The sequence below is a fragment of the Stomoxys calcitrans genome, chromosome 1 (genome assembly GCF_963082655.1).
Source record: "Stomoxys calcitrans chromosome 1, idStoCalc2.1, whole genome shotgun sequence".
Lineage (NCBI taxonomy): Eukaryota > Metazoa > Arthropoda > Insecta > Diptera > Muscidae > Stomoxys > Stomoxys calcitrans.
The window spans coordinates 121,186,958-121,209,956 of NC_081552.1; the positions used below are offsets into that span (position 1 = coordinate 121,186,958).

At 37.9% G+C, this 22,999-nt stretch overlaps 1 protein-coding gene across 5 annotated transcripts in view; it reads left to right on the plus strand.

The window, feature by feature from the left end:
• The window catches only part of LOC106093497 (tyramine/octopamine receptor), a 559,402-nt gene that overhangs the window by 118,650 nt on the left and 417,753 nt on the right, over positions 1-22,999 (plus strand). For 2 of the 5 annotated variants that reach the window (XM_059360301.1, XM_059360300.1), the window contains exon 3: positions 20,932-21,024. The exons of the other annotated variants lie outside the window; for them this stretch is intronic. The gene's annotated coding sequence lies outside the window, so the exon portion shown is untranslated. The remainder of the gene's footprint in view (positions 1-20,931; positions 21,025-22,999) is intronic. 5 annotated transcript variants of the gene reach the window in all.

Genomic DNA, 22,999 nt, shown 5'->3' on the forward strand with positions numbered 1-22,999 from the left:
TTTCCATAGTCGGCAAACATGACCGGCTTGGGGGGTGTTTTGGGGAATGGGCGGCCACTCAGTGAGTTGGCCTTGAAAATATATATCGGATTCGTGTTCCACTTTAAAAACCCTCTTATCTGAGCCTCATATTGCAAAAGTCAGCAAATACTTACTATTGGGTTGCCCAAAAAGTAATTGTCGGTAATATAGTCGGCGTTGACAAATTTTTTCAACGGCTTGTGACTCTGTAGTTGCATTCTTTTTTCTGCCAGTTATCAGCTGTTACCTTTAGCTTGCTTTTGAAAAAAAGTGCGCGAAATTTTGTTTACTTTTGTTTGTTTGGCGTCAATTTTAATATGGGTACGCTGTCTGTTTGGTGGGATTGGAAGGGTGTGCATTTACTTTCTTTCAAAAAAACCCCCGATATCTTTTTAGGCAACCCAATATTTTGGTGGTGTTGTGGGGGAGGGGTAGCCCCATATACACTTTCCCCGAATATTGATATCAAATTCGTGCCTTACTCCCAAAGACCTTTCATTTGAGCCCCATATGGCTATGGTTATAAATTTGTCCCCTTTGGGGAATGTTTTTGTTGAGAGGCGGCCCCCAAAATACTTCGTCCCATATTTGGATATCAGATTCTAATTCTACATTCAAATACCTTTTATTTAAGCCCCATATTCCCATGGTCAGTAAATTAGTCCAGTTTGGGGGGTGTTTTGGGGAAGGGGTGGACCCCCAGAAACGTGGTCCCACATTTGGATATCAGATTCGTATTCTACTCGCAAATACCTTTCATTTGAGTCCCATATTGCCATGGTCGGTAAACATCTCCGATTTTGGGGTGTTTTGGAGATTGGGGTGGTCCCCCTAGCACTTGGCCCGATACGTTTTCTATTCTTAAATACCTTTCATTTGAGACCCATATTGTCGTGGTTGGTCTCAATATAATTTTGGTAGGTTTTATGGAGAGGCAGCCCCCCTAGGTACCCCATCCGAAATTTGGAAACCAAATTTTTATTTTTAGGGTACTACAATATATGAGAACCCAAAAAATTTCGCAAAAATGGCAATACCCATCTCCGAGATCTGGCGTTTCTGGTAGGGGGGAGGGTCCGCCTCCCCTTCAGATATCAAAAATGTAGTACCCTATTTTCACCACGGGGTCATTATGCACCATCTGTGAAAATTTCAAGAAAATCGGTTCAGCCGTTTCTGAGTCTGTAAAGAACACACAAACATACAAACAAACAAACAAACCTACAAACAAACAGAAATTGATTTTAAGTACTTGCAAAAAATAATAATAATAATAAAATGCCTTATCTAAAAAACTTTTAAACTGAATTTTTTATGGAATTTAATAGCTTTTTTGTAAGCATTCCTGAAAATAGGTAATATGTTCCCCTCAATGCAAGTAAAATATATTTTAAATTATTCTATCCTCACTACAAACGTTGGAAACCATTTACACATCAAAGGATAAACGAATTATATATTGGAGAAATTTCCACTTTATTCAAATGATCAAATTGAAGGATTATAATTAGATTTCGATTTAAGAAGTATGGTGTAAAGGAAATGAAAAACTTTCCAAAATTTTGACTAAATACCATATTGAATCTCGGTGTCCTTTTCAAAGCATAGATATTGCAAAATTTTTAAATTTTAACTAGATTTTAATTTATTTTTATATGCCTAAAATAATGATTTGAGTAAACTAAACGTAAAAAAAAATATTTGGCGCCAAATCATGTCCAATTTTACTATGATTTAGTCCATTTTTGTTTAATTCAGAGGTCACTTTTTCCACGAAAGGCTTTGATTTGTCCCCGGTGTGGTATTCACATCAACAAGTTTTCCATATCAATAACCCTATATCAGTGGACAGTATTTTTGCGAAATTTCAAACGGATAGCTTTATTCGTTTGAACTATTTATGACAACTCTATACGACCCAAAATATAAACAAGTACGCACGGGGTTTTATCACCGAGACAAGTATACCGCAATCCTATGGTAGTGGGTTTACGAAACGCAGTTATAAATATAGTTCAAGTTAAGTTATCACAAAACGAAAAATTCATTATTCCTTTATCTACTACCCCGTTTACTCGAGACCATTTTGGACCGCCGACGTTCCTCTTACATTGTTAAAATGTCAATGCAATATGCATTCAAATATCGCTGGTTTATTGTTTCATTTACTGGGATATATGGGATAATAATCAATTGTAGAGTGTAAGAATCCCCGGAAAATCCCAATTTCTCCGGAAATGAAAAAGGTATCGGAAATAAAATTCCTTTATTGATAATACCATAGAACGTTTCATTTGACCAAATTGGAGCTTTTTTACTTTGTACCTATTCTCTCTCGATGGCGTACATCAATGATACCTTAAGGAAATTGTGTGACTTCTAACGGCTTGGTGTTAATCGAAAACTGCCTCAGCAGCAGATGCAAATTGAATTGGTCAATATGGGCGTCACAACATAAATAACAATTGACACACACATACACTCATAGAAAAAAGTTTGCTGAAAATAACAAACACTGTCTGTTGAATATTAGTAGTTAATGTTTTAATACCCTCCACCATAGGATGGGGGTATACTAATTTCGTCATTTTGTTTGTCACTACTCGAAATATTCGTCTGAGACCACATAAAGTATATATATTCTTGATCGTCGTGACATTTTATGCCGATATAGCCATGTCTGTCCGTCTGTCCGTCCATCCGTCCGTCATAACCTGATATAGCTGCCATATAAACCGATCTGGGATTTTGACTTCTGGAGCCTCTAGAGGTCGCAATTATTATCCGATTTGCCTGAAATTTTGTACGACGGATCCTCTCATGACCATCAACATACGTGTTTATTATGGTCTGAATCGGTCTATAGCCCGATACAGCTTCCATATAAATCAATCTCTCTATTTAACTTCTTGAGCCCCCAAAGGGTGCAATTCTTATTCGAATTGGTTGACATTTTACACAGGTCTCCAATATATAATTTAGTTGTGGTCCAAACCGGACCATATCTTGATATCGCTCTAATAGCAGAGCAAATCTTTTCTTATATCCTTTTTTTTGCCTAAGAAGAGATGCGGGGAAAAGAACTCGACAAATGAGACCCATGCTGGAGGGTATATAAGATTCGGCCCGGCCGAACTTAGCACGCTTTTATTTGTTTAATCTATTATAGCAGCAGTTCTGCAATTACAGAGCAGCAGGCTTACTGCTGAAAAGTTTGTTGTTTGCTGAAAATGACTGCTGATTAATTATGAAGGGGATGTTAGAAGAAACAAGTAAATGCATGCTAAGTGCGGCCGGGCCGAATCTTATATACCCTCCACCATGGATCGCATTTGTCGAGTTCTTTGCGTCGTATCTCTTTTTAGGCAAACAAAGAATAATAAATAAGAACTGTTATATATATCAAGTTATAGTCCGATTCGGACCATAAATGATTTGAATGCTTAACATTGTAGAAGTCCATTCGGATAAAATTGCACCTTGTAGGGACTCAAGAAGCAAAATCGGAAGATCGGTTTATATGGGACTGTATCATGCTATTGATCGATTCAGACCATATTTCACATGTATGCTGAAGGTCATGGGAGAAGCCGTTGTACAAAATGCCAGCCAAATTGGATAATACCTGCGCCCTATAGAGGCTCAAGAAATTAAGACCCTGGATCGGTTTATATTGCAGCTACATAAGGTTATGTACCGATTTGCGCCATACAAAGCACAGTTGTTCAAAGTCATAATAAAACACCTCATGCAAAATTTCAGCCAAACCGGATGAGAATTGCGCCCTCTAGAGGCTCAAGAAATCAAGACCCACGATCGGTTTACATGGCAGCTATATCAAAAAATGGACCTATATGGCCCATTTACAATCCCAACCGACCTACACTAATAAGAAGTATTTGTGCATAATTTTAAGCGCCTAGCTTTACTCCTTCGAAAGTTAGCATGCTTTCGACAGACAGACGGACATCTTTAAAAAAAATTTGAAAAAAGTTGGTTTTTAAAAATGATTTCGAGGGGGTACGGCCCATGCTGATGTTTTGTCATCAAAAAATATGAAGCTGAAATTTAGCCTTTAGAAATGTTTCATTAAAATTTGATTAGAAAAAGTTTCATTAAAATTTTGTTTTTGCTTAGAGTTTCATTACAATTTTGGCCTTAAAAAAAATAATTTTAAGGCGGCCCTGGTCTCAGCAAAATGTTGTCTTTGTAGAATATGATAAATATGAAATTTTATCGTTTTAAAAAATTGTAACTGAAATTTTTTGTTTAGAAAAAAATTAATTCAAATTTTTCGTTACACGAAATCATTTTGGGTAGGCTCGGACACGAGGGCCCCTCCTGGCTACGTCCCTGATGGCAGCTATATCAGGTTATGAAGCGATTTGAACCATACTTAGCCAAAACACCACGTGCAAAATTTCAGTGAAATCGGACGAGAATTCCGCCCTCTAGAGGCTCAAGAAGTCAAAATCGGTTTATATGGCACCTATATAAAAACTTGGACCGATATGGCCCATTTACAATCCCAACCAACCTACACAAATAAGAAGTATTTGTGCAAAATTTCAAGCCGCTTGCTTTACTCCTTCGAAAGTTAACGTGCTATCGACAGACAGACGGACGGACATGTCTAGATCGACTTAAAATGTCATGACGATCAAGAATATTTATACTTCATGGCGTCTTATACTCATATTTCGAGGTGTTACAAACATAACGACGAAATAAAAATCCCCCAACCTTTGGTGGAGGGTATAAAAATGCGAGCGAGCTCAGCCACATTTTGAAATGGATACCAATTGATGGATCGGGTAGCTTTTTTTACAGTAATATACCACAAATTAAAACTTTTCTTTCAACAAAATTTCTAGAAAAAAATGCCTAAAGTAATCAAAACTATTGTAATAATAGGCAAACATACTAAATAGCATACACATTTTTTTCAGCAGATTTTTGTACATAAAACAGCAGCTTTTGTTTGCTGATTTAGCTGACCGAAATGTTTGCTAATACAGCAGCACTGTTTTCGCTGAGACAGCAGTTATGTCGGCTTTTCCATTTTCAGCAGACAAAAACTTCTGTTTTGTAAAAATTTTTGCTATTTTGAATAACAAATTTGGTTGAGTGTGGCTGGCACTGGACACGATTCTTTAATCTATGATCCTATGAGAACAGAGACATACATATATTCGTATGCGTAAGCATGAGTTTGAGGGTTCTGGTATCGTATACACATCGAATGTCACCAGTGACGTAAATAGCAAAGGAGATTGTAGTATACATGCATCCACGCACGGAGGCAACTGGTCTGCCTCCATCAATAGTTTGCATTAATTGGAAATAAATTGGTATGTACTTGTACACGAAACATGGTGGTGCTTTGCATGACGATAAAACCAACACAATTATTAATACCAAAACTTTCGAGCAATTGTTTTTGAAAATTTGAGACCATGAGTAAAAAAATCAATGTTTATAGGGGCACATCATCTCGTCAAAACGATGTCTCACATTCAACACCTGCTCATACAAGAAAATTATGGGCAAAAAACTCACGGCGATAGAATGTAATAACTTGGGCTATATACATGTATATATTGCGCTACAAAAGAATTAATTTTGTTCTTTCAGGGTTTTATAGTAGAAATGCCCATATTTAATTTTTAATTATATAGCAAACTAGCTGACCCGCCCCGCTGCGCCTTCTTTTACTTTATATGGAACAAGAGTTTCCTTGGAATATTTATTTCGACAATTAAAGATCTTTTAGTGAAATACCATCCCAAGAAAATATTATATCGCTTGACTAACAGTTTAACAATATAAGTGCCTTTATCTGAATCCCACATGACCTTTATTGATCTACGAATTTAAGTTTAGATGTAAGGTGTACTCCATTCTTAAAATACGTATTCTACTCCCATATACCTTTATTTAAGCTCCATATTGCGATGGTCACTAAAAAATTGCTGTTTGTGGTGTATTTTGGGTATGAATTCTTGTGAAAACGGGTATCAATTCTTGCTCTACCCCCCCCCCCCCCCAATATCTTTCATTAAAGCACCACATTGACATGGTGGGTAAATATGCCGGATTTAGGGGTGTTTTGGCGATTGGGGTTAGTCCCCCAAACACTAAGCCCGGAAAATATATCAGCAACGTACTCTATTCTCATATATCTACAAATAATTTATTTGAACTCCATATTGCCCATTTCCACAGTCGGCAAACATGACCGACTTGGGGGAGTTTTGGGGGATGGGCGGCCTAACTGAGTGGCCGCCCATCCCCCTTGAAAATATATATCGGATTCGTGTTCCACTTTAAAAACCCTCTTATTTGAGCCTCATATTGCAATAGTCAGAAAATACTTACTATTTGGGTGGTGCTGTGGGGGTGGGGTGGCCCCATAGACACTTTTCCCGAATATTGAAATCAAATTCGTGCTTTACTCCCAAAGACCTTTCATTTGAGCCCCATATTGCTATGGTCGTAAATTTGTCCACTTTGGGGATGTTTTTGGGGAGAGGCGGCCCCAAAAAAAACGTGGTCCCATATTTGGATATCAGATTCATATTCTTCATTCAAATACCTTTTATTTAAGACCCATATTCCCATGGTCAGTAAATAAGTCCTATTTGGGGGGGGCCCCAAAAAAAACGTGGTCCCATATTTGGATATCAGATTCATATTCTTCATTCAAATACCTTTTATTTAAGACCCATATTCCCATGGTCAGTAAATAAGTCCTATTTGGGGGGTGTTTTGGGGTGGACCCCCAGAAACGTGGTCCCATATTTGGAGATCAGATTCGTATTCTACTCGCAAATACCTTTCATTTGAGTCCCATATTGCCATGGTCGGTAAATATGTCTGATTTAGGGGTGTTTTGGGGCTTGGGGTGTTCCCCCTAGCACTTGGTCCGACAATTGGATATCAGATACGTTTTCTTATCCTAAATACCTTTCATTTCAGTCCCATATTGTCGTGATCGGTGTAAATGCGTGTTTCGTAGGTTTTAGGGTGGGGCAGCCTCCCTAGGTACCCTATCCGAAATTTGGATACCAAATTTTTATTTTTAGGGTACTATATGAGAGCACACAAAATTTCGCTTAAATCGCATCACCCATCTCCGAGATCTGGCGTTTCTGAAAATAAGGGTAAGGGGTAGGGTACGCCCCCCTTCAGATATCAAAAAATTAAGTACCCTATTTTCACCACGGGATCATTATGCACCATCTCTGCAAATTTCAAGAAAATCGGTTCAGCCGTTTCTGAGTCTATAAGGAACACACAAACATACAAACAAACAAACAAACCTACAAACAAACAAACATTGACGTTTCACTCAATATTTCAAATTTCCTCGAAAACAGATGAAAAATGTTCCTCTTATGGACTCAATACACTATTTTGGGAGATCGGTCTATATGACAGCTATAACCAGGTATGGCCCGACCTGGACGACATTCTACAAAGGAGTGAAGAGGTCTACTAAAACTCACCTTTTCAAATTTCATCGAAATTGAATGAAAAATACTCCTTTTATGAACTCAGTACTCTATTTCGGGAGATCGGTCTATATGGCAGCTATATGCAAATGTGGGCCGACCTTGACACCCTACACATGAACAATATTTTGGGTGTTAGTGCAACCCAAAGGCAAAGAGTAAGATTTAGCTCAAATTCATAACTACTTTCTAAGAGCAGGCAAAAAAACAAGTACAATAAAACTATGTTAAGGTTGGCCGTGCCTAACTCGGATACCCACCACAATGGATATATTAATCATCCTATTTTATTATAACTCTACTACCATATCCATAGTTATATCTAAATAGGGGTTTGTCTGGATCGTATTATATTCAGATGCCAAGAACTCTTATACAAATAACAGTTTCAGCGAAATCAGGCAATAAATCCGCTTTTTGTCAGATTAAGGCCCTTACTTGCAACATCGGTCTTTATTGCAGCTATATCTTTATGTTCTGGATCAAATATGATCCAGATCAATCGGGTAATAAATAAAGCTTTTATGGTTTTCAGACCTTTAATCGGCTGATCGGGCCATATGACAGCTATATCTAAATATAGCACGTTCCGAACTATATTTGGGTTGAATGTCGGGAGGCTTAAAATGACTCACTGACCGCGTGTCATGCATTGGGTATATACTGCTGTTGTCAGACCTATAGGGGGCTGCCAGCATTCCAAAAGTATGTGGCTTAATATAGATTTGAAGAGGTCTACCGCTTTGCTGTCATTGGCTAGAACAGACGTCTCAGTCATTGTGTCCGTCATGACTGGTCATCGGAAAATATGCTGACAGACTGAAGGTTGCCAGCAACGACTTTTGCAGAAGCTGTAGTTACACCGAAGAAGAATAGACCTACTCTGTGTGTGTCCCGCACTAGCCGTCAGTGGTTCTCATTCCTTTGAGAACCTGTCTGATTTAGCGGATGTGAACATTCGCAAGTTATTGAGCTTTTAAAGCGATCTGGATGATTCGCCGGTAGAAACTAGAATGCATCTTCCTTCTTCTGTTCCTGTGGTATCACAATGGATGAAAACGTCTAAGTGAGTCTGATGGCAGACTACCATTTAAACCTATCCTAACCCTACCTAATCTACCAATAATAATGACAAACAAAAACTAAGATATGAACAATAAAGTTTTGTTATAAAAAATGAGAAAGAAGTAAATGGTTGACGTCCATCAGGTATATATTGCAGGGATAGAGCTTCTTCTATATTATATCAGTAGGGTTCATTTGTGGTGAATATGGAGGCAATCTTAAAAGAGATGCGGGAGCCTGTGATAATATCTCTTCTTACTACTGTGACATGGAGCTTTGTCAAAAACTAAACAACTGCCAACTGAATCACACCACTTAAGTAATTGTAAAATTGTGATAAATGCTATAGTAACTACTTGCTTTAATTCTCAAGTGGATGATCTGATATTTGATTCTGTCTGAATTTCAATGAAATATCCTGAATTTCAAAAAATTTTCTGAAATTCAATTGAAATATTCTTTGACACATTCCGAATTTCAAATCGAATTTTCTAAATTTCAAATGGAGTTTCTGAACTTCACTTGAAATGTTCTGAATTTCAAATGAAAAATCTGAATATCGAATGGATTTTCTGAACTTCAAACAAAATATCTGAATTTAAAATGGAATTTATGAATTACAAATGGAATTTCTGAATTTCAATTGAAATTATCTGATTTAAGTTAGATTAGGTTGAAAAGAGGGAGCGGATATTAATCCGCCCCATGCCACTATGGACATACACCTAAGTGCACTCTAAGTACTAAGAATTAAACTCGAAAAGAAAATCTAAAAGTAAGGAACCCCGTGCTACATACAAAATCTTTAAATGTTTTCCATACCCCGCCCTAAGTTAGTTCATGTCTAGTATTGTGTCCCCAACTTAGTACCGATGTCTGTTAGCCACGAAAGCCGGGCAATGACATAGGAATGCTCCAATGTCTCATCATTTTCTCCACATGCTATCACTTGCGGCACCGATTTTGATAAGTGAGCTCGTAGTCCGATGTGTTCCGTTATGAATCCGACAGCTATACTGACCTCCTAATTACATCTTTTCATTAATAGTCCCGTCTTCTCACGATCAGGATCTCCCCGTGGGATTTTCGCCGCCCTACCGACCGTTTCGCTGTTCCACAGTGAACCGTTGACCTTGTCAGATATCGAAATCGTTTTGTTGAGGAAACGTGGTGCGTAAATTGGCCCACATTTGTTTTTCTCATAAACAAGCAGATATCAGTCTTCTCTGGGTTAACATTAAAACCCCTGGGTATAGCCCAGTCGTATCCCATCGGCAAGACCGTTTCAGCCCTTCTGCATAGCTGATTCGAATCCTTACCTTTTAAAAGTTTTACAACACCGTCTGCTTAGCAGACGAGTTCAAATCCCTCTTCAGTCAGTATCCATAATAGGTCATTTGTGGTGGTCAGCCATAGAAGTGGCAATAAAATGCCACTTTCTCCCTTACATTTATGCCATGAGACCCACAATTTGTCCACCTTTCCTTGACATAGGCATGGTGTTTGTATTTAAGCAGTTCGCTGGGTGTCCTATTCTTTATCATGATATCCCCTATGCGTTCCATGGTTTTGAGTAGAAAGGCTTATAGGTATGTAGGCCTTTGGTGTCACATAACCTGCCGTGCCGGGCTTGGGTTTAAATATAACCCTCACGCGGGAGCAAGTGCCAGGCACGCTGCTTCTGTAGTTTCGCCTAAAATATTCCATCAGGTCCGGGTAACCTAAATGGTTTGAAGCTTCCCAATGCTTCATTACCATAGATCTGAATTACACTTGAAAATGGTGAAGGTTACATTAAGTAATCTTTACAGTATACCAAGTTAAATTTAATGCGTAAATCAAATTTTATTTATAGAGGCAGGTACTACGTTCGTTTTTCATAGTTTAAAACACACATTTCTCCCGATTACATTTTGAAAACACTAGAGAAAACTCTATGATAAGATAATAATTTTTTATACCCTCCACCATAAGATGGGGGGTATACTAATTTCGTCATTCTGTTTGTAACTACTCGAAATATTCGTCTGAGACCCCATAAAGTATATATATTCTTGATCGTCGTGACATTTTATGTCGATCTAGCCATGTCCGTCCGTCTGTCTGTCGAAAGCACGCTAACTTCCGAAGGAGTAAAGCTAGCCGCTTGAAATTTTGCACAAATACTTCTTATTAGTGTAGGTCGGTTGGTATTGTAAATGGGCCATATCGGTCCATGTTTTGATATAGCTGCCATATAAACCGATCTTGGGTCTTGATTTCTTGTGCCTCTAGCGTGCGCAATTCTTATCCGATCAGAATGAAATTTTGCACGACGTGTTTTGTTATGATATCCAACAACTGTGCCATGTATGGTTCAAATCGGTCCATAACCTGATATAGCTGCCATATAAATCAATCTTGGGTCTTGACTTCTTGAGCCTCTAGAGTGCGCAATTCTTATCCGATTGAAATGAAATTTTGCACAACGTGTTTTATTATTATATCCAACAACTGTGCTAAGTATGGTTTAAATCGGTCCATAACCTGATATAGCTGCCATATAAACCGATCTTGGGTCTCGACTTCTTGAGCCTCTAGAGGGCACAATTCTTATCCGATTTAAATGAGTTTTTGCACGAAGTATTTCGTTATGATATCCAACAACTGTGCCAAGTATGGTTGAAATCGGTCCATAACCTGATATAGCTGTCATATAAACAGATCTGGGGATTTGACTTCTTGAGCTTCTAGAGGTCGCAATTCCCATCCGATTGGGCTGAAATTTTGCATGACGTATTTTATTTTTACTTTCAACAACTGTGTCAAATAAGGTTCAAATCGGCTCATAACCTGATATAGCTGCCATATAAACCGATCTGGGATCTTGACTTCTTGACCCCTAGAGGTCGCAATTATTATCCGATATGCCTGAAATTTTGTACAATGGATCCTCTCATGACCATCAACAAACTTGTTTATTATGGTCTGAATCGGTCTATAGCCCGATACAGATCCCATATAAATCGTTCTCTCTATTTTACTTCGTGAGCCCCAATGGGCGCAATTCTTATACGAATTGGCTGAAATTTTACACAGGTCTCCAACATATAATTTAATTGTGGTCCGAACCGGACCATATCTTGATATCGTTTTAATAGCAGAGCAACTCTTTTCTTATATCCTTTTTTGCCTAAGAAGAGATGCCCGGAAAAGAACTCGACAAATGAGATCCATGGTGGAGGGTATATAAGATTCGGCCCGGCCGAACTTAGCACGCTTTTACTTGTTATAATTGTTTCACAAATTATGGGAGAATGTCCTACTAAATGAAATTTGTTAGTTTTTACAGCTCCAAAATCTATTATTTAAAAAAAGTAACCAAAAACAAATTTCGCGAACAGCGAACACTGTACCAACTATAGTAATGAAATAACGAAATTAACTTTTTTGATCAAAAAATGCAAAATATTAATTTTTTATAACAATTTTTGATTCGTATCTCGCACAACTTTTGAATAGGCAGAATTGTTGCAATTAACTTTTGTCAGATGTCTAAAGTAATCGACAACCATAACATACTATCACTTGAATTATATTTCACCAATTTACCACTAATGGTACTTCTTTATGTACTCTTGCATTACATATTTATTTTGCCATTATAATATTTAGTAAGGACTCAAATGAAAGGTATTTAGGATTATTTATCTGATATCCATTTATCGAACCAAGTGCTAGGGAGACCACCCCAACATCCAAAACACCCCTAAATCGGACATTTTTACCGACCATGGCAATATGGGACTCAAATGAAACGTATTGGGGGGTAGAGCAAGAATTGATATCCATTTTCGGAACCAATTTTCTGGGGGTCTACCCCTATCCTAAAATACCCCACACACAGCAATTTTTTACTAACCATCGCAATATGGGGCTCAAATAAAGGTATTTGGGAGTAGAATACGAATTTGATATCCAATGTAGGACCATGTATTTAGGGCATCACCCCTTCCCTAAAACACCCCCAAAGTGAAAAAATTTTTCGGCCATGCCAATATGTGGCTCAAATGAAAGGTATTTGAGATTAGAAAGCGATGCTGATATTTTTTTCAGGGCCAAGTATCTGGGAGTACACCTTACATCCAAACTTAAATTCGTAGACCAATAAAGATCATATGTTTGTATGTTTGTTTGTTTGTATTATTGTTTGTTTGTGGGTTTGTAAATTTGTTTGTTTCGTATAGACTCAAAAACGGCTTAAGCGATTTCTTTGACATTTTCACATATTGTTGGGAGTGGTCCGGAAGGAGCAATAGGAAATATAATTTTTTGATATCGCATTGGGGGCGGACATATAAACGCCCTCCATCAAACGGCTGTATACACAAATCATGACAATATGAGGTTAAATAAAAGGTTTAAGGTTGTGTACTGCGAATCTGATATCATTATTCTGCTCATATATCTAGCGGACTACTTCACCCCAAAACGGTGATCAATTATAATGACCTAACGGGACACTGTGTGATTTAATTAATGTGTAGGCCACCATAGCCATGAAATTATAACATTCAGCGTGAAAGCAGGAGTTGCAAACCTTAACGATAAGGTTTCAACCATTTTTAACTTACCGAAAGACGAGACCAAACGACGTGTTGCTGAGCAACACTATTTTGTTCAAGAGTTTTACATGGTAAGAACTATCGCCACCGCTCCAAATATATAGGCTGGCAAATAAACCGATCTGAACCATATACGACACGGATGTCGAAAAGCCCAACATGTGTCAAATTTCAGTGAAATCGGATTATAAATGCGCCTTTTATGGGGCCAAGAGTTTAAATCGAGATATCGGTCTACATGGCAGCTATATCCAAACCTGGACCGTTTTGGGCCAAGTTGCAGAAAAATGTCGAAGAGCCTAACACAAAGCACTGTCCCAAATTTCAGCAAAATCGGATAATAATTGCACCTTTGAAGAACCCAAAACCGTAAATCGAGAGATCAATCTACATGGCAGCTATATTCAAATCTTGACTGATCCGTGCGATATTGCAGAAGTATGTCGAGGGGCTTAACTTAACTCACTATCCCAAATTTCGGCGACATCGGATAATAAATGCGCCTTTTATGGGCCCAAAACATTAAATCGAGAAATCGGTCTATATGGCAGCTATAACCAACTCTGGAGCGATCTGGGCCAAATTGACGAAGAATGTCGAAGTGCATAACACAACTCACTGTCCCAAATTTCATCAAAATCGGATCATAAATGTGACTTTTATGGGCCTAAGACCCCAAATCGGAGGATCGGTCTATATGGCAGCTATGGCGGACGGACAGACGGACAGACGGTCGGACGGACAGACAGACGGACCTGGCTAGATCGACATAAAATGTCGCGACGATTAAGAATATATACTTTTTGGGATCTCAGACGAATATTTCGAGTAGTTACAAACAGAATGACGAAATTAGTGTACCCCCCATCCTATGGTGAAGGGTATAAAAATTGGTAGCAAAATTTGGGGTGGAGTGCCTAAGAGGACCGCCCATCTCTAAAACACTGCAACATGGGACTCAAATTAAAGATATTTGAGAGTAGAAAACGTGTTTCGTAGATCACCCCACCCCCATAAAACCCCTCAAATCGGACATATTTACCGACAATGGCAATATGGATCTTAAATAAGAGGTCTTCGGGAATAGAGCACAAATTAACTTTCACTTTTGTGACCAAGTCTCTGGGGGTCCACCACACCCCAAGAAGGAATTTTAGTTAACATTGCAATGTGGGGTTTAAATAAGAGTACTTGAGTGTAGAAAAATCCATTGGAAAATTGGAATACATTTTCAACTACAACTACGCAGAACTGTTTAAACGCGAAAGCCGGCAATGACAAAGGAAATGCTTTAACACCCCTAAATAAGGTATATTTACCGGCCATGTCAATGTGGAGCTTAAATGAAAGGTATTGGGGGGTAGAGCAAGAACTGATACCCACTATCGGGACCAATTTTCTCGTGGTCTACCCCTTTCCCGAAATACCCCACAAACAACAATTTTTTACTGACCATCGCAATATGGGACTCAAATAAAGATAATTGGGAGTAGAATACGAATTTGATATCCAAATGTAGGGCCTTTATTTAGTGCATCACCCTTTTTCCAAAACACCCCCCAAACAGTTTAAATGTTTCGACCATACCAATATGTGGCTCAAATGAAAGGTATTTGAGATAAGAAAACGAATTTGATTACCAATTTTGGGGCCATGTGTTTGGGGGACGCCTCATCGTGTAAACTCCCCTTAAACCAATGGCAATGTGGGTTTAATAAATTGTATTTGAGAGAAGAGCAGGATGCTGATATTTTTTCAGGGTCAAGTGTCTGGGGGGTTATCCTCACTCCCGAAAAAAACCCTAAAGCAGACATCATGAGAATATCGGGCTGAAATAAAATATTTTAAGAATGGAGTACATCTTACATCCAAACTTAAACTCGTAGACCAATAAAAATCATATGGGATTCAGATAAGGTCATAAGGGTGATGTACTATTTTAGTAGCATGGTATTTCACTAAAAGTTCTTTAATTGTCGAAAATAAATATTCAAAGGAAAATTTTGCTCCATATAAAGTAAAAAAAGGCGCGGCGAAGCGGGCCTAGTCCAGCTAGTTTAAAATATTTACATATTCAAACACGGAATTCTGTCGCTGCTTGCTGCAATTGGTGCTTTCTTTGTCGATTGAACCACCACTGCCAATTGAAAATTCCAGCATTATCGCCGCCTTTGGTATTTGTCTGCATTGATTACCCATCTCTTCGTTTTATTGGGTTACTTCAGGGCTGCTGTCGTCGCTGCATTTGTCAAAGCTTCGCCACAATCTTTGAAATTAACGGGCCTTTTTTACTGGCAGAAGTTTCTTTGACTCATATTTTGTACCGCACCTTTGTTCTACGACAGCATAAATTTGGATTTTCTATTCTTCGATCATTTTCGAATTGAGTTCTAACTTCGAACACCATACACGCTCGGATAAAACATATATCTGTTGCATCACTCCCTAAAAGAAGTAGTAAAGCACATTCAACTACAGGTTGAAAGTTTTAAAACCTCCTGATTACATTAGTAACGAAATGCCAAATGAAACAATGCCATCTGTTCAGGGCGGAGCCAGTGCTTCCGATGCGAGTTCATTAAAGGTACAGAAAACATAAACGAATCGTAACATTTCGAACCTAAATACAAAAATTAAAAAAGATAGAGCTAGTACTGATCCTTCAGCATTGAAGTGTCGTTTACAAATACTTGAGTCGAATTTCAAGCAAATCAGCCACATACAACCGAAAATTGAAAAACTTGATGAAGCGACAATGGCAGAGGGGACATTGAGTAGTTGTACATCGCGGCCAAAAATGCAATTTTCAAAAAGCTAAAGTCTGTTCGTCCTCCCTGCGAATTTGAATCTAGTTTTTGGGCTGCACCACTAAGAGGTTGGGATGCACCACAGGTTTCGTAACCTTTTGTTAATAAATGTTATGAAAAATTTTATACTATTAATGAAAATTCTCAATGAAAAAAATTATTGTTCTAAAAAAAGTTCATTCATTTAAGAAATTTTGTTTCATAAATGTAAAAAAAAAATTTAATAACATTAATAATTTTTATCATTTTATCATACTATTGCATTAGAATTTCATAATCTAATAACACATCTATACATTTTTAAGAGCAACCTGAACAGACTATCACCTCTACGAGGAATTCAAGCTAAAAAAAACTTATTTTAAAATTTGCAAAGTGAAACCATTAGGAGACCATCAAAAATTACACAAAACAGGTAACAGTGAACCAATATTTTCTTTTCAAGTGTGGAACACTTATGTGTGTGTACAGAGTCAGTTTTATTTATCGAAACAATGTAGCCTTCCAAGAGGCTGGTCAAGAAACGCTATCTCCCTTCCACATGCAAGTGTGACTACAACAACAACACAGTACCTAGATTTATGTACAAATTAGCTGACCCGGGCCCGCTCCACTGAGCTTTCTTTTACTTTATATGGAACAAAATTTTCCTTGGAATATTTAATTCGCCAAAGAGCTTTTAGTGAAATACCATGCTGTGCAAATAATATATCGTTTGACTAACAGTTTAACAATATAAGTGTCTTTATCTGAATCCCATATGTTCTTTATTGGTCTACGAATTTCAGTTTGGATGTCAGGTATACTCCATTCTTAAAATACTTTATTTCAGCCCGATATTCTCATGATATCTGATTTAGTGGTGTTTTCGGGGGTGAGGTGATCCCCCAGACACTTGGCCCTGAAAAAATATCAGCATCGTGCTCTTCTTTCAAATACCATTTATTTAAACCCCATACTGCCATTGGCCATTGGGGGGTGTTTTGGGAAAGTGGTGATGCCCTAAATACATGGTCCTACATTTGGATATCAAATTCGGATTATACTCCCACACACCTTGATTTGAGCCCCATATTGCGATGGTCAGTAAAAAATGCTGTTTGTGGATTATTTCGGGAAAGGGGTAGACCTCCAGAAAATTGGTCCAGAAAGTGGGTATCAATTCTTGCTCTAACCCCAATTCCTTTTATTTAAGCCCCACATTGACATGGTCGGTAAATATGCCCGATCTAGGGGTGTTTTGGGGATTGGGATGGTCTCCTAAACACTAAAATTGGATATAAAATTCGTTTTCTAACCTCATTTAAACTCCTTATTGCAAAAGTCAGCAAATATGTTCGGTTTGGGGTATTGGCCCTAAAAACTATGAATATTAGGTCCACTCTCTTTAAGACCCAAATTGTCTTGGTGAGCAAATACGTCCTATTTGGGGGTTGTTATGGTGGTGGGACGTCCCCTAAACAATTGGTCACTAATGTTGATATCAGATTCGTGGTCTATTCCCAAGCACCTTTAATTTGAGCCCCATATTTCCATAGTCGGCAAACATGACCTGCTTGGGGGTGTTTTGGGGGATGGGCGGCCACTCAGTGAGTTGGCCTTGAAAATATATATCGAATTCGTGTTCTACTCTAAACCCCCTCTTATTTGAGCTTCATATTGCAATAGTGAGAAAATACTTCCAATTTGGGTGGTGTTGTAGGGGTGGGGTGGCCCCATATATACTATTCTCGAATATTGATATCAGATTCGTGCTTTACTCCCAAAGACGTTTCATTTGAGCCCCATATTGCAATGGTCGTAACTTTGTCCACTTTGGGGGATGTTTTTGGGGAGAGGCGGCCCCCAATTCTACACTAAAATACCTTTATTCCCATGATCAGTAAATAAGTCCTGTTTGGGGGTGTTTTGAAGAAGGGGGGACCCCCAGAAACGTGGTCCCACATTTGGATATCAGATTCGTATTCCACTCGCAAATATCTTTCATTTGAGTCCCATATTGCCATGGTCGGTAAATATGTTCGATTTAGGGGTGTTTTGGGGGTTGGTCCCTCTAACACTTGATCCGACAATTGGATATCAGATACGTTTTCTATTATTAATTACCTTTCATTTGAGTCCCATATTGTCGTGATTGGTCCAAATATATGTTTGGCAGGTTTTAGGGTGGGGCGGCCCCCCTAGGTACCCCATCCGAAATTTGGATACCAAATTTTTATTTTTAGGGTACTATATGAGAGTACACGAAATTTCGCTTAAATCACACCACCCATCTCTGAGTTCTGGCGTTTCTGAAAATTAGGATAAGGGGGAGGGTCCGTCCCCCCTTCAGATATCAAAAAACCCTATTTTCACCACGGGATCATTATGCACCATCTGTAAAAATTTCAAGAAAATCGGTTCAGCCGTTTCTGAGTCTATAAGGAACACACAAACATACAAACAAACACAAATAGATTTTTATATATTGGGTTGCCCAAAAAGTAATTGCTGCTTTTTCATATAGTCGGCGTTGACAAATTTTAAGCAAATTTTAAGCATTAATCGAATTGGATCGTCATGTAACTAAGCGTGAGATAGGAGAGAAGTTAAATATACCAAAATCAACCGTTCATTATCACATAAAAAGTCTTGGACTGTTGAAAAAGTTTGATATTTGGGTACCAAATGTATTGAAAGAAATTCATTTAACAAACCGAATCAACGCTTGTGATATGCACCTTAAACGCAATGAATTCGATCCATTTTTAAAACGAATCATAACTGGAGATGAAAAATGGATAGTTTACAACAACGTTAGTCGAAAACGATCATGGTCCAAACATGGTGAACCAGCTCAAACCACTTCAAAGGCTGATATCCACCAAAAGAAGGTTATGCTGTCTGTTTGGTGGGATTGGAAGGGTGTGGTATATTTTGAGCTGCATCCAAGGAACCAAACGATTAATTCGGATGTTTACTGTCAACAATTGGACAAATTGAATACAGCCATCAAGGAGAAGCGACCAGAATTGGGCAATCGTAAAGGTGTCATATTCCACCAGGACAACGCTAGACCGCACACATCTTTGGTCACTCGCCAAAAACTTAGTGAGCTTGGCTGGGAACTTTTGATGCATCCACCATATAGCCCTGACCTTGCACCATCAGACTACCATTTATTTCGATCTTTGTAGAACTCCTTAAATGGTAAAACTTTTGGCAATGATGAGGCTATAAAATCGCACTTGGTTCAGTTGTTTGCAGATAAAGGCCAGAAGTTCTATGAGCGTGGAATACTAAATTTGCCAGGAAGATGGCAAAAAGTTATCGAACAAAATGGCAATTATATTGGGTTGCCCAAAAAGTAATTGCGGATTTTTTTAAATAAAGTAAATGCATTTTTAATAAAACTTAGAATGAACTTTAATCAAATATACTTTTTTTACACTTTTTTTCTAAAGCAAGCTAAAAGTAACAAGCTGTGAAGAAATTTGTCAACGCCCACTATATGAAAAATCTGCAATTACTTTTTGGGCAACCCAATATATTTGATTAAATTTCATTCTAAGTTTTATTAAAAATGCATTTACTTTCTTTTAAAAAATCCGCAATTACTTTTTAGGCAACCCAATATAAGATTTTATCTCAATAAATTCAACTAAACATGATTTTGGTTTTATTTTTTTATTATACCCACCACCATAGGATGGGGGTATACTAATCAAGTCATTCCGTTTGTAACATCTGGAAATATTGATCTGCGACCCCCTCTCGACATTCTGATTAGAACTAACCATGTCCGTCCGTCCGTCCGTCTGTCGAAATCACGATAGAGGTCGAACGCGTAAAACTAGCCGCTTGAAATTTGACACAGATACTTAATATCGATGTAGGTCATTGGGAATTGCAAACGGGTCATATCGGTTCAGATTTAGATATATCTCCCATATAAACCGATCTCCCGATTTGAATTCTTAAGGTCCTGGAAGCCGCAATTTTTCCGATTTGGCTGAAATTGTGCATGTGATGTTCCGTTATGACTTCCAACAACTGTGCCAATTACGGTCTTAATCGGTCAATAACTTGATATAGCTCCCATATAAACCGATCTCCCTATTGACTTTTTAAGCCCCCGGAAGCGGCAATTTTTGTCCGATTTGGCTAAAATTTTGCATGCGATGTTCTGTTACGACTTGTAAACTGGTTTCTTGATCATCCTTGTTCGGTTCCTAGAAGCTCTAATTTTAACAGGGCACGCATTTTGACAATAAATTACAATAATTTGCAAGCGTAGTTCGTTTGTAAGACGATTCATGGTTAAATTATAGACTAAGCTGAAGATGTTTGACGGTGAAACAAAACACAGCGGATGAAAATTGCGATCTGTAGCTTGTACGCAAATTAACATGGACCGACAGACACACAGCCACAGCTAAATCAGAAAGTGATTCTGAGTCGATCGGTATACTTATCTCTTCCTTCTTGGTGTTAGAAACAAATGCACTGAGTTATAATACCCTGTACCACAGTAGTGATGTAGGGTATAAAAATGCTACAATTAGCGACTCAAAGAAGTACTGCAGAAACAACAACAATGCAACTTACGACTCAGATGAATAGAACAAAAACAACCCTTCTCTTTAACGGAACGTCGATGAAATCATTTAATGTGCCATCGCCAAATGGATTTATAACACTGATCTTTGTACTCTATGCCATGGAGGTAAAATACAAACTTTTGCTGAGAGTCTTGTATTCTAAACACTGCTACACATATTTAACTTGTTATCTTGCTCTCCCTAGCGTAATCTAGCTCTTACTTAATATGCTTCACTTACAACACCATCATTCCTCTACATCTTATATTGTTTATATTCTAATAAAACCCCTTTCTACTCTCTTACATTTATATTAATTACTTTTATATATTTTTTGTAGCTCTTTTATGCTGTGGGGATGACTTATTTACAAATCAAATTTATCTATATCGTCTTATAATGACTCTTAAAATACTTCAATGGAAAATAAAAGGTAACAACAATTTTTGTGAACTACAGATACTTATCAAAAAATTCAATCCAGCTATAGTGTCTTCGCAGGAATCTCATTTCTAAGAGGCTCACCCCACACACATTCCAATTAATTTTTCCCTACACAAATCCAATAATTCAGACTTGTTAATAAATGACTCCATACAACACAGATAAATCGCATTTTTCGACACTTTTGATTCTGTAGCAGTAAAGATTTTTTCTAAGATAACTTTCACCATTTTTTCTACCTGTAGCAACCCAGATCCTTGCGGATCTTGAAAACATTTTCCAACCTTCATATCAGCCTCTTTGAATAACAGGTGATATGAACTGTTGGCATTCCCTGTGGGGCTCTAAGACAAATAATACTAAAGGGAAGACTTGGTACAAATTTATAACTTAGTCAAACCTCATCGTTCTTAACGATGACTCTCCTTTAGCCATAATATCAATAAGGAAGCAGCGAATGTACAGAAGATTATTTTGCAGTCGGAAAACCAAGATATCCAGAGATATCCACTTCATAGTAGCAGATCAGTTCAATGGTGAAATAAGGAGCTAGCTGACCTGAAGAAAAGAAGGAATCATTTTTTTTTAATAAATTCAAGAGAATTTGTAAGGACAAAACACAATACAAAAGAACTCTTAAAATTCCCAAGAAATCATCAATCGAGAAGTTAACTGAGAAAATTGACGACAACACCCCATCCCAGAAAGGTATGGACTAACATTCGGAGATTTTGTAAAATTAATCCCAAAATCGGAATTCATTGCATCACACAGAACGACATCTTGACAATAACGAAAAAGTCCGATATAGCAAACGCCTTCTGCAGACACTGGTCTTACCTATCTCTGGACTCAAACTTTTCACAAACTTTTCAAGACGTGAAAAGCGTGGCCTACAATGCACAAAACATTTGGTACCTTGCAGGAATGCTGCAGTTGTCCAGGATGATATTTCTGTCTTTGAATTATCTAATGCCTAAAGGAAATTTGAGTGAAAAACACCTGGAAATTGAAGGCATATCGTATAAGATGATAAGGAACCTCTCTAGTCTGACATAGGCAAGAATAGTTAAGCTATATGGAAGCATCTTCTCAATATTTATACCACAATTTTAAAAATATAGCTTAATTATTTCTTTCTTGAAGCCTAGTGGCGATAAGACATCAATTAACTCCTACTCCAACCCTTGTTCTTCAAAGATACTAGATAAGATCATAGCCAACCGAATGTAGTGGTTTGTTAATGCAAACAAACTATTTAGCAGTAAACAGTTTGGCTTTAGAAAAGGGAAGTCAATAGCTGATCTACTTATTTAAATCGACTACAGGATAACAAGATCCCTGAGAACGAATAAAGACTTATCTATTGTACCTTTCAATTTTGCCAGAGCTTGTGACAAAATCGGTATGCATACACTTCTTGACCAACTGGAGGATTGGAGAAAAGGACCCAAAATGTATAACTACATAAGGAACTACAACGACGGAGCCAGGAAGGCTAGAAAATAGGATTCCACAAGATCTCATACTTCAGTTGTTCTCTTTCTAGTGGCCTATAACAGACTCTCCCAGGCAATACAGTTACATAAGGATCTAGATTTCATCGCATATGCCGATGATTTCATTATTATAAAGAAACTATGGAAAATGACTAGTAAAAGCTTGCTAAGTTCGGCCGGGCCGAATCTTGGGAACCCACCACAAAGGATTCTGCTAAAATATGGGATCTATATCTGGTTATAGACCGATTTGGACCGTACTTAGCGCAGTTGTTGAAAGTCGTAACATAACACTCTGTGCAAAATTTCAGTGAAATCAAACAAAAATTAAGGCTACCAGGAGCTTAAGAAGACAAATCGGGAGATCGGTTTTTATGAGAGCATTATCAGGTTCTTGACCGATTTGGGCCGTACTGAGCACAATTGTTGGAAGTCATAATAGAACATTACGTGCTAAATTTCAGC